The sequence below is a fragment of the Telmatherina bonti genome (assembly GCF_933228915.1).
Source record: "Telmatherina bonti genome assembly, chromosome: 1".
NCBI lineage: Eukaryota > Metazoa > Chordata > Actinopteri > Atheriniformes > Telmatherinidae > Telmatherina > Telmatherina bonti.
Genome location: NC_136619.1, coordinates 13493482 through 13507098, shown reverse-complemented (window position 1 = coordinate 13507098; position 13617 = coordinate 13493482). Strand labels below are relative to the sequence as shown.

General features: G+C 39.3%; 1 protein-coding gene across 1 annotated transcript in view; it reads right to left on the bottom strand.

Annotated features, from left to right (window-relative positions):
* cskl (c-src tyrosine kinase-like) overlaps nucleotides 1-13617 on the bottom strand; it is a 53108-nt gene that overhangs the window by 26631 nt on the left and 12860 nt on the right. The gene's annotated exons all lie outside the window — the stretch shown is intronic.

Here is a 13617-nt window from a genome sequence, read left to right as displayed (position 1 = left end):
AGTGTGGTGCTGAACCGCTTAGTTTGGGCATGTGTTAATTATCCAGAAATAACAGCGGCAGGTTATGTTTTTAAAGACCTCTTTGTTGCCAATAAGGCACAATCAACAGGTGAAAAACTGACTGAAAACAGGACCTTTCAGGAACCCCTCTACACCCTCTTTGACCTTTAAATAATATTAAATGCAAAATGTTAAATCACTGTGGTGAAATTATAATGGAGACGTTTTCTGAATGAATGAATGGAGAGTATCCACTTTCCCCCTGAAAACAAAACCCACATGTTGGTGGGCACTTTAAGGATGCATTTACATGAGGATAGTCCACTAGACTCAGTCCGATTAGGGACTTGGCTCAGTTGTAGGGGGTTGTATCCATTCAGATCGAGATCGCGTTCATGCTGTACTTTGGTCATGCGCCAAACTTTTACAATGATATGTCCCTATTCCCACCAAAGGTGGCGCTGCACTAATGTTTAGCAAAAGAGAGAACAAGACCGGCGTGAAGAAGAAAACTCTGTTGAGAGTTAAACATAGAAAACTGTCGCTGTTTTGGGGTTTTAAGTGTTTTCTTATGCAAGTATACTGCAGAAATACACTGCAACAATGACCGACGAGGCAGACGACTTAACGCGCTTGCTATGTATTTACCCACAATGCAATGCAGGAACTAACTTTTCTTTTGTAGTCCCCTTCCTGTATTTGGTCCATGTAAAACAGGCTGAAACCTGCGTTTGTAGGTGGACCGAGTCTGCCTCTTTGCTCCGAATCAGAATTCGTTTGGCGCATTCACATTTCCCCAAACGAAGTGGACTTTCCAATGTGCCCTTAGTGTTATAGGTGGACACAGGGATTTTACAATCCCTGCAACAAATGAAGAGTTTAGGTTAGAAGGACGACATTAGCTGGACAGACAGAGCAGGTTCATATAACATCAGATAATACGGATACCAAACAATGTTGCAACATTTCTGGTAAATCTTAAAAAACCAGCCAAACCATCTGCTGATATGAGTCCGTTTTCACAACTACTTTACTCTGAAGTCCTAGACATCGAATGTTTGATTCCAGCCCACTGTATTGTGCGTCAGGTTTCTAAAGCCCTTTTATAGTCTTTTAAAAAAAGGTGGCTTTGATACAGTGATAGGAGGAAGAGACAGATGAAAATAACAAGAAGGAACAGACAGAGTGAAAGTGGGCACAGATGCGTATAAAAAGAGTTCATGCATGGTTGAATCTAAGTGACCTCAAGCTTGTTTATGTTGAAGAGCGCAGTAACATGCACTCGAGTGTATTTATACATGTGACTAAGTTTTACGATGTGCTCTTTTGTCTTTGTGATCAGATGTGCTGATGCTTTGTGCAACTAGCATTAACTTCAAAGTTTCTTTCCTTTTCCATCTCACAAAGTGATATTTTCATTGTTAAAAACCAGCCTATGTTGCAATAATAACAGCATCTCAGACTCAAAGCATCTCACTTCCAACCGGTGGAGAGAACAGGAAGTTGAAGTGAGGGTGGAGAGAGACGGAGGAAGTAGCTGACGCATATTTTCCAGCGCTTCGTACGAAGGAGGGGCTGTATTTGGAAGGGAGTGTGAGCAAGGGCACTCTGGTCTCTGAATATTTACAACAGCTCCTAATGAAGCTGGATCAGAAAAGATTCATTTCAACAACACAAACAAATAAAATTTCCAACTAAATGCCCAAAACAATCTGATTTTTAAGTGCATTCTGCAACTTTCTACCTCAACTCTGATTTCCTCAGGAAGACCCTCCTTCATCACTTCTACTCTACTTTACATAAAGTAACTCTGTGCTTTGTGTAATGCATAAAAATGAGGCATGTCCTTTAGGCATCCTGGCTGGCATCCTCCCTAAGAATATCTATGGCTAAGCTTCACAGTGCTGCCATATCCTGTGTTGCAACAGGAAACAGCCTAATTGCAGACCATCGTAGATGTGTATGCAAACGGACGGCGCTAAATATATCCGAGGCCATGCTGCTCTGGTGAAGCCAAAGAGTATGCGCTCCTTTCCCTTTTGCCGTTCTTTATTTCTAAAGCAGCGCTGCAGAGACAGAGCAGGCGTGCTTCACCAACCTTCAGCCAAACTCGCAGGCGAAGTGCGAGGGCAGAGACAAGCGAGCGCTATTCTTATCTCGTTCCAGGACCGAGGAACGCCCGCCAGCTATTCAAGTGCTTCAGCATCACACTGCTCACATCATTCTCCTTAAGTTGGTCAAGTGCTTCTCACTAAGAGCCTGTGACTGTTCAATGAAAACGTCCATTGTAGCGTGCAGAGTCGACACCGAAGAGTTTCTCTCAGAAAAGAATTAAAGATGAATGAAGAAAGTGAGAAAGTGGATCCGCTGGTGGAATAACGCCAGTATGTGCTGTAACACTAAGCTGTTTAGATCGACGATGATAAAACCTCTAACACACAAGCAAAACATTTGCTGTTTAATCTTCCTTGGTCTTTTGTCACAAGTGTTGGAAGTGAAAGAAATCCGCCAAATGAGAACAGCAGTTCAGTGAAGTGACCTTCAAATAAATCACAAGATTGCCCCAAAGCATACCTTAATTTGTTGGGCTTTTTTCTTTGAATGTTATTTAAAATGTGACTTTCTTTTTGCGAGCAAATAAATGTGGACTTTACCATTATAAAGGGAGTGTTTGATTCCTTGAGGCAGTATAAATATTTTGTGTACAGTCTGTGGTTGAACCTGCAACATCTCTTCTGCCAGACTCTTTTAGAGTTTGTCTTAAAAGTAGCCTGAATAATTTGTATTTGCACCAAGATAAGGAATGCTAGCACTTAGAAACATACAACTAAATCCCATTAATAATCACCACTAAGTGGACTTTTATTCATACTAGTGAACAGAAATCCTTCCCTTCACTGATCCACCGTGCGGCTTTCTTCTATACAACGGTTTTATGATTTATATATTATGCAATTTTCTACAACTGGCGTTATGGAATAAATTTAGCTCTTCCTACGTCATTGTGTCTCATATCTGCTGCTGCTGCTGACAACATCTTGATACAGGGTAGATCAAAGCGAATAAGTAAATGTCAGGGCTCATCGACACCATCTTCACTGGAAATCCTGATGATGATGTTGCTGTTGGCACACATTCAGCCACTTCCTATGAAATCAGAACTGATGACTGTTCTACTGCGCAATCAGCATGAATCCTGAAGCTATGGCGCTCATCCTGTAGAGGTGCGTCCAGCCTTTCCAGGCTTTGTCAATGACAAGCTGTGTAAAGGTAATGGGGGGGATAGATTCATTCCAAAAAAGTAATAGAAATAGGAGTGAATGCTCATATCATTTGGTAATACAGCAACAAAATAGCCTACACTCCATTTAAATGATTTCTGCTCCTTTGTGTTGTTGAAAAAATGTTCCAAAACCTGTTTAGATTTTATTTAATGGCAAAATAACTGGGAGAATAACAGCAGTAGTGAAATGTTATTGAATATAAATCATTTACTTTCTCTTTGCTGTGATTTTATTTACCTCCGCCAGGGAGGTTATGTTTTTTGTTTGTCTGTCTGTCTGTCTGTGTGCAACATAACTCAAAAGGTTATGGATGGATTTTCATTACATTTTCAGGACTTGTTGGAAATGTGAAAAAGAAGAACTGATTTAATCTTGGTGGTGATCCGGATCACCGTTTGGACCCAGGAACTTTTTCAAGGCCTTGGCAGAGGTTTGCGCTCTCTGAGTGCTTTTCTTGTTCATATTGCTTCCATTAGTTTCACACTTCAAATAGAAAGCATCTTTGAAACTCCCAGACTGATTTGACCCACTAAGAAAAAACTGAATAATGATAATTTATAGCACATTTTCTGCGGTTGGGAATGTTGTAAAATTAAGCTCATTTAGCTGTGAAAATCTTAAATCATCAATAAATAATGAAACAAAGGATGAAATCTGCTTGTATAATCTGATAAAGCTTTAGTCCACATATTTGCCTAAGTAGGAAATTGGTTACGATTTTAGACATATGGCATGCAATCTAATCCTAATTTTATTATCTTACCCAAGACAAGAATCTAGGATGTGTTCGTACTGGGAACATAGGATAAACAAGCCGCTGTGAAAAGGCTTAGCTGATTTGTTGCTTCGTCAGCTTTCCTAAGATAGATAAATGATTAAACAGAAATGACTGGATAAGGCTTATATTTAACAGAGACGGCTGTAAGCCGTTTCTGAAACTAAAAAAGGCATGGAGTTATGTAATTCTTTGGACCCGGGCTTTCTACAGATTACAGTCTAACAGAGGTTAATTTTTTCTTCTTTTTTTTTCCTTTTTTTTTTTTTTGAGATGAACTTGTTCCTGATGCGTCTGTTTAAATGAGAATGTCATGAATTGTTGAGGTCAGGAACTCAATTTATTGAGCCAGCATTTAACAGCAGCTCCCATCGCACAAAGGGCAGCATTATATATATTAATCAGTAAACAACATTCCTTTTGAATTACAAGTCTTGTTCACAGAGTAACCACAGCTCGATGTACAACACTGGATGTTTTCAGCAACTTAAATTTGTTCAGTTTTGTCTTCATGCATTCTTCTTTCTGAGTTTAGCTTTGGCTAAATTTCTCCCTTCAACTTACAAATCAATAGCAGCATTTTGCCAAAACATTTTTAGCAGCACTGGCACTTCATTAACAAATTGATTCACCCATTTTTTGACTTTCTAACTGACCCACTTTAGCTAAACTGATGTGTTTGATATATTATTGCTTCATTCAGTAAAAAAATTAGCCTTTACGCTCCAAATCCTTTTCAACCTGATAATAATCTTAACAGCTTATTTAAGCTTAATTTGGTTGAAATAAAGAAATCAATGTACATCATATTGTGGAGAAGGAGGGTGCTCTGGGTTTAGAATGACTATGGATGAGATGGAAGCATGGATTCAGAGAAATGTGTCAAACTTTTGACATGATTTATTTAAGGACAGTTGTTCACATGCAGTGATGCAACCCCAGATGTTTAGATGTTAAACATCAGTAAAACATTCTGCAAGGTTTGGGTCAATCATCAGATCCCAATGCAATCAAACGCTCATCTTAAAATATTTCTGGCAGAAAGACGCTTAAATGTAATCTACCGAATAAGCAAAGGAGGACGTCCCACATTTGTTGATGCCATCGGTTTTTGTTTGGTTTTTTTTGGTGTGTTTTAAATGACAGATTTTCATCAACATAGTAAAACATTACAAGTTGTTTAACGTTAAATTAATAAGTGTGTTTACATTTGAGTGTCTGACAAAGAAGACACATTAAAAACCACCATGTGTTTGAGTTAAATGTCTTTTAGGTTTTGGGTTGTTTTGGGAATAAATTGTGTCTCCCTTGTTGAAACAAAAAGACAAATAAGACAACAAATATGCAAATTCATTATTTCAATACTTTATAGTTTAATTCAAGGACATCTGTGTGACATCTGCGTACGCACACTTTGTGTCCGACTGTCTACCTCAGGGTTGTTCAACTCGGTCCTACGAGGTCCGCAATCCAGCAGGGTTCCCATGAGTTTCTGCTTTAACACACCTGAATCAAATCAAATAGATCTTACAGCCTATCAGGTTCTGCGCAAAGACTCATTATTTGAGTAAGCTGTGTCGGAGCAAGTATACATAGAAAACCTGGTGGAATGTGGACCTTGTAGGGTCTGGTTGAATACCCCTGGTCTACCTGAATAACTGTAGATCCAATAAAAACTGATGGAACAAATGGAATTAATATCTTTAATTTAGTGCATGTATTTTTAACTAAACCTGATCCAAGCTGTACTGGCAGGAAAATGGGTAAGTGGGATTATGGAGGTGTGACCGGTTGGGTATGCAAATAGACTATTAGCTTATAAAAGAAATCCTTCCAGGTCTGGAGGCATAGCGTAGTGGACAGTGTGGAACTGTCAACAACAAATGACTCGTGGCTCTGTTGTATTTCCACATATGTAAAGCACTTGACAATCAGCCTGTTTGAAGTGGCAAATGGAGTATAAATACATATATATTAAGCGTATTAGGTGATTTTCAAATACTGAATCAACACAACATCCTCAGGCTTGGAAAGGAACACATACAGACATGTCTACAAAAGAGATTTTAGCAAATATAGCTACTATCTTTGCATGCAAAATTGGAAAAAATCCCTCCCATTTACAACCTTTTTAATATTCAAATTACCTAGTAATGATAAATATAATTTTACGGCAACAAAAAAAGTAAACAAAGTTTAAATGTATAGACGTGAATATGTAGGTACATCAGTTTATAAATGAATAAAGTCAGCCAGAGAAAACAAAAACAAACCAACAACACAAATCACCTCCGCAAATAAATCAATATACCTCCACTGTTACCTCTATAAACCATTATGTTCTTCACTAAACAAATAAATAAATATGTATCTCTAATCAAGAAGAATCCCTGGTGTCTGCCTGTTCACAAAACGTTTTAAATGCTGTCTAAATGTAATCTTATAAAGTCATATTATTTAGCTTTATCCATGCACCGATCCTAGGGATGGAGAGGGGGGGACAACATTTTAAAGCCCTTTTTTCTTGTATTATTGCCAAGTCTACTAGTCTACTAGTTTACCCAGGTGTAGTCTCAATTATTGGATACCATGCAACCATATGAATTTCAGATTCAGTGGAATATTAATTAACAAAGTGACTGATTTTAATAAACGCCTGTTTCCAAAAATGTAATTTTTTTTTTTTTGACATTCCCAAACAATATACAACATACCTGCTGCTCATTATTACATTTAAAACATGTGTCTGATGTGTATTATTGATGTGATGTGTATTTTTATTGCGCTTATTTAATTCAACAGATTTAGTATATCTTTGCATCAGCCAGTTAGATTATAACCACTGACAAAGTTTGCACATTTTATTAATCAGTTTCCTATTACTGAATCAAAACTACTTTCATAAAACTGACATAGTGGGGCCTTTCTTTTGTAAATATGTCAACAGTGTGCGAAGATAATGTGAGATGAGTTTCAGGTGGCTTTCTCTGGCCACGCTCATCTTCCGCTATGTTTCTGCTTAGTTGCCTTTCCTAGTCTGCTGGCAAGTCTTTGCATTTTTTATCCTCCTTTTGCCTTTTGGGTTTTGGGATACTTAACTGCAATCTTAGAAGTGCATTACTATCAACTAGTGGATTGGAGTGTACTGAGATATACACAGCTGTCTCTGAAGATGACTGAACTGACTGAAAATGTCTCACGTCTCATGTTGTCATCAGCAAAACTGATTAAAATTGAATCACAATATAATTTAGAGATCATTTCACCTAGCCTTAATTAAAGCAAAAAAAAAAAAAAAAAGCAATATGTAAGATCGTGAATTTAATGTAACGCAGCTTCAGCTGGAGATGCATCAGAGTCATCATAACAACCCCTGCTGCTGAGCTACATGAAAAATGAGCACAAGTGTGTGCCAAAAAGACCACAACAGTGATCTAGGATGTAGGAATCAATCAGTACAGATGCAGAGATGGTGCGGGCAGTGATGCAACATCCTTACATATCTAATAAGGCTTTGTTTTGTCATATCATCTTCAGTTGGATGAGTTGTCTCCCATCACATAAAGCACTTACTACTGAGACTCCCTATGCTCCAGTGATTACATGACTCTAGCAGACAGCGTTGATGCCAGGGCTGAAAAAAAATGTTTCTGCAAGAGTTTTCATGAAATGTCTGTTAAGCCATTATTTATTTACCACGAAACTTAAATAATCCATCAGACATGAAGAAAAAACCACCAGTAGCAGTTTTTCAGGGTTTTGGCACTTTACACATTGTGTCACGTCAAAGTCCAGGCCTTAATCTGAAATGCATGTTGTGGGACTTCAGGAGATCAGAGCAGAGACAAATACCAACAAAGCTCAATGAACAATACTCCTCCATGACAATGAAAGTGACTGACAACAACAGAAACTCACAGCACCAAGCAGTAATCTAATGAATCTGGGCGTGTAGTTCATTTTTCACACTGCTTATGCATTTTTAGCTTAAAAAAATAATAGTAACGCAATGTATTATATCATGTGACGTACAGAGGTGAATGTGTCCCTAATTCTTAAGACCAAATGATTTCGTATTGTGTTTTAATTACTTTCAATTATGTGTGTTTTATTTCTTTTTTAATGTGCAGAACAGAACAGAAAGTTTGTGGCACATTAAAACAAGGACATCCAGAGGACTAAACTGGATGGGTAATGCCAAGAAATGTTGCATCTTGATTTGGTCAAACTGCGCTTTAATTCAAGCAAAATCAACCGCCTGGACACACACTGCAAGCTCGTGGGCATTACTTCATAACATGACCAAAAGCAAGAAGAAGAAACCTGGGAATTTTCAGTCCTGGGTTTCTGATGTTACTTCAGAAAATCTTGATTCTATTTTCACAACAATCTGTCCAATACAAGCACCAGTAGAGGCAGCGAGCTCTGTGCACCGAACGAGTCAGGAGTGCAGAGTTTTAAGATCTGGAAATTACGTAGTGAGTCTTCAAAGGCACTGCACACACAGACATCGCCTTTCTTCAAACCATTGAACATAATTTAAACAAATTTCAGTGACTTGCTACTTTTTTTTCCTTCCTCTTTTTATTCTTTGATATTATTGTAAAACTGACCTGCAGAAACTCATTCTCCTCTTTTTTCTCATGACATCCATCAGCAACAGGCAACTGAGGTTTTCTGGGTTGAGGATGTTTTTAAACATTCATCCGACTCTAAAAATGCTGACCAACACAACTACAGAGTTAAAGTAACAACCAACAGCTGCACCACTGGGATTTCTTCATCAGATCACATCCAGAGAGCTCTCCGTAGGCATCTGTGTTTACTGTTCACAAAACTATAACACTTGCTGTGTTCCTCACCTTTACAACTCCTCATTAAATGTACAGAATACATGTATGGAGTACAGCAGGGGTGCCCAAGTCCAGTCCTCGAGATCTACCATTCTGCAACCTTTAGATGCAACCCCTGTCCAGCACAGCTGGGTCAAATAGCTGAATTCTTCTTCTGCATGTCATTCAGCTCTGCAGAGCCCTGCTGATGAGCCACTTATTTGATTCCGGTGTGTTGGAGAAGGGTTGCACCTAAAAACAGCAGGATGGTAGATCTCAAGGACCGGACTTGGGCACCCCTGGAGTACAGGATAGGTCATGAGCTTCCGGCTAAAAAGTGACACCAATTGGTTTTTTTTGTGTGTCTGAAATAAAAGGCAACACACGGTACTCGGCACACCTCTGAAATAATCAGTGACAGGGTGCAACAACAGCTTAATCTGCAGCAGCTTTGCGAAAGGCAGAAGTGCGGTTCGCACGTGACCTTTTAGAAACATCAATCTTTCAGAAAAATCCATTTTTTTCTATATTCAGTTTAAAAGACAATGATGCAGTACTGAGCTGTCAACACATTTTATTTGTGTTATGAATGTGGTCCCATTTATTACACACTCATTCACAACAGTCTGTGCACAGTGGTAAATATTCAATGGTCTTAAACCTGCTAAATACCCCCCCCCACTGCTCCTGTGTAGGGGGGTGTGGGTAAGAAGCTCTTGTAAAGTAGAGCTTAACACAAACATAATACATGCAGGAGGAAATTCAGTCCTCTAAAAATATTATTATATGATAACTAATTTAATTTCAAGTCACATTTTTTCAAGAGTATAAAAGAAGAAAGAAGCCTTGCATTGTTAAGAGAGACTAAAGTGGTTAAGTCTTTATATTTCCACAGGAAAAGGCAAACATATCATACCAAACTCAATCTTATGAATTAATACTTGAGCAATTTATTAGACACAGCCATACTGTAAACATAAACGCTTTGCAGAATCTAACTGTAGGCAACAATAACACACTTAAAAAAAAACAAATATCATAAACTGATTCTTCTTCCTTTGCAGTAGATTGAAGGAGCTCTAAATAAATCTAATCCACAGCAGTGTATTTTATCCAAACTGGATGGAAAACAGAGCGGCACACCAGTAACAAACCTCTCCCACTGCTGTGTGACTGACAGACAGGTGGGCAGACAGGAGACGGCCCGCTTCTCTGACGTAACGTGTGACAAGATTGGGCTCGCCGCTGATGAGATTACAGAAGCAGGGAGTGGAAGAAAGAAAGGAAAAGGGAGAAAGAAGAACCCGCCCACCAATCTCAAACCCCCCCCCCGTCCCCGATCTCCTCCAGCCCTCTTTGAGCTCTGGGAGGCTGCTGGCCTAGAGAAAACAGAGGGGAGGAAGGGTAGTGACGGCTGCTTATTGTTTGAGCCCTGTGTGCTGCGGTTCCAGTCCCAGCACACACTCATTCGGGCCTGGCTATTTATATCCTCTCATATCCATGCAGGCGAAGGCAGGCTGCAGTTGTTTCGTTGGCTGCATATATTATGGAGACAGCACTGAAGTGCCTGCCTGCTGTGAGTTTGTCTATTTGTGCTTCTTTTCTTGCAGGATTTCCCTTTTTATAATTAGACCACATTTGATTTCAAGAATTGTATACTGTTTTTTTTTTTTTTTTTTAAGACATGCACAAATAGAAAAAAAATCATTTAAATGGAATTATCTAGCTAAGAATTAGTAATGCCAACAGTCCAGCCACTGACGCCAAACACAGTGGTCCATTTATGTGTCATTTCAAATAAATGGAACTTAGTAAAAGACAAGTGTGGTCAAAATAAAAGCTGCTGAAACTGAGAAATGTTGTGTGTTTGTCACTGGATCCAACATGAAGCAGCTAAACAACACTACTTTTTATTATTTTCAAATTATAGATACATACAAAACATGCTTAGCTCTAAAAACACAGAAGAAGAAAGAACATACTTTCTTCTGATGGGACAACCACTCAGTTTTTCACCATTTTAGGAGTAATGTGACCTACTTAGTTTTTTGTTTGTTTTTTTTTTATCCGTATGCTTACTGTACCGAATAAAACGCTAGAGTCACTAATAGACCATTTAAATAAATAAATGTGCAGTTAAATTGAGAAGTAAAAGCGCAGTGTGGTTGCATCTGTTAGCATCGTCTTTAAAGAAGCTGTTTAATCACAACTACCTTTACTTTGGGTGTATTCACACCAGAATATTCTACTAGACTCGACTGGAGACTTGGTTCGGTTGGAGGAGCGACGTTCTTCCACACAGAATCTGCGTTCATGCTGCACTACTCAAACGGATCGGACCTTTTAAATTATGCATCAGAGTCCTCGCTAGATGCGGCGCTGCATCATGAATTACTGAAGAAAAAGAGGAGACACACAGCAAAGAAGAAAACGAGTTAATCTCTATGTTGAACAGGAAAACTTATGTTTCCACCAAGATGAAAGTAAAATATGGATCAGAACTTCTACTGAATTCTTCCACTTGTGACCGTGAAACGTTTCACCCAACAGAGCTGCCAAGTGTCCCATTCATGTGTAAGTTTTGGATGTGTTTACCCAAAACACCCTGTGCTGAACCCACAAATAAAAAAAGTGGGATGAAGAAGACAACCTAGCAGAATGATTAGCCAGGACCAAAAGCACCGTTACAGAGTGTGAGATTTACTCATTTGGTTTGAAATGAAGAATTAGGAAACATCTGTTGTTTCATGAAGATGAAAATGGACAAAGCCTGGACAAGACTTGCTCAAAATGTAAGTTATTTAAAGCTAAAATAAAATAAAATGGTGATACATAGGGTTATTATGATATTTTTCTTATTATCATTTTGTGTGTGTGTGTGTGTGTGTGTGTGTGTGTGTGTGTGTGTGTGTGTGTGTGTGTGTGTGTGTGTGTGTGTGTGTGTGTGTGTGTGTGTCTGTCCATTAACTCATTGGCTGCCAGGCATTTTATTAGAGAAGCCCGTACGTTTTGGAGAATTCTGGCTCCTCTTTCAGGACTGTGGAATCAACAACTTCCAAAAAGTTGTTGATTAAAAAAACATCAAACATCTGGAATTTGAGAAAGAATCCACCTCTGTAAAGTGGTGCAAAATATTTGACAGTGGATGTGAGACTGAAAGCTCTGCTACAAAAGACCAGCAAAGCTTCATTCAGTCATGAGCGCTAGCGGCTCTCCTGCTGGTAATGTAACAGCTGTACCCAAAAAGCAAAACAAAAAAAAACATCAAAACAATGGAAAACAAAAACACGGGGAGAAGCGCTTGTTGACAAGGCTGTCTAAGACACAAGGAGATAAGGCACCAAGCTAATCTCATGCTTGTGCTTTTTAGAACCAACTGAGAAAGTAAGAGGTTCAGAAGTGTTTGTGGGTGTTTTGGGAGGCGACTAAACATGCTCGCCTCTGTCCATTAATTATTTGATAAGCGTGAGATGCAGAGGAGAGCTCACACTGCTCTCGTACGGCGGTGCACAGGAATGGGATGACTGAAGGCGACTCATTTCTGAGTGTGAAAGGATTTGTTTGTGCAGATAAAAGTAGGATGCTTCCAATATGGTGATGAAAAGTTTGGGATGCAGCCTGAAGGGGATTTTGAGAAGGGAACAGCTCTCACTGACAACATGCACACAACCCAAAAACAAACAAGCAAGCACCAAAAAAAAAAAAAAAGCACAAACAATATTAATACATGCTGCCACTTGAGTATGTTTACATGATCTTCAGCCATGACTTTAGTCTACGCCGTCTGTTGGATGTGCACAGGCATAAAAAAGTGGCCTTAACGTCCCAGGAGATGAACTAACGACTAGGGAAGAAGGCAGAACACCGCCTGCTGGTGCTGCTGCTTTCATTGCTTCTCCTCCTCTATTGATGGCAAAGCATGACAACTCCTCCATTCAGAACAGAGGAGGAGATGAGGAGGCAAAGCACGAGGATGGTGACACAAAGAATCTCATTAGAGGCAGCCACAGCGGGGTGCTGGTACAATATGGCAGCAGCTTTAGCAGCAACTGCAGCTCCAAATCTCTTTAATAAAAGACACATTCAGTGGCAGCAGCACTGACAGCATGGAGAAAAATCAAACTCAGTGGACTAAAAAGAAGGGAGTTAGAAGGAGAGAGCTGCATGGGGGGGAGCGAGGAAGGAAAAAGCTACAGAAAAAACAAAAAAAGAAAAATTGAATTGCAAATGACATTGGACTACTATGACCGACTCAGAACAGAGATTACAGATTACCTGCACTGTAAATAATCCCGAAATGAGGAAAAAAAAAAAAAGACTCAGCCATTGCAGCCAGCACAAAGAAGGCACATGCACACAAACACACACATAAGAGGGATTGGGATGAATAAATGTAAACAAATGTAAACAAATAAGATGAAGCCATTGTACGGTGATTCAATCTGCAGCAACTAAACTACCATATAAGCAGGGCTTGGCTTTAAACACCAAAAATAAATCACAATCATTTCCCAGATTTTTCTGAGCCTCTGAGATGATGAAACAACACACCTAGAGACATTTGGAAGTGCATGAGAGGGGAAAAAAAAAGGTGCTCACAGATGGAGAGGAGGACACAGATCAGGCAAGCAAGGGCATGGCAAGGACGACGAGTCAGGAGCACGCGTGGCTGCTGGGTGGAAAAGACAGGAGACAGGCATCAAAGTGCTGAAGACTGCCTGGTAAC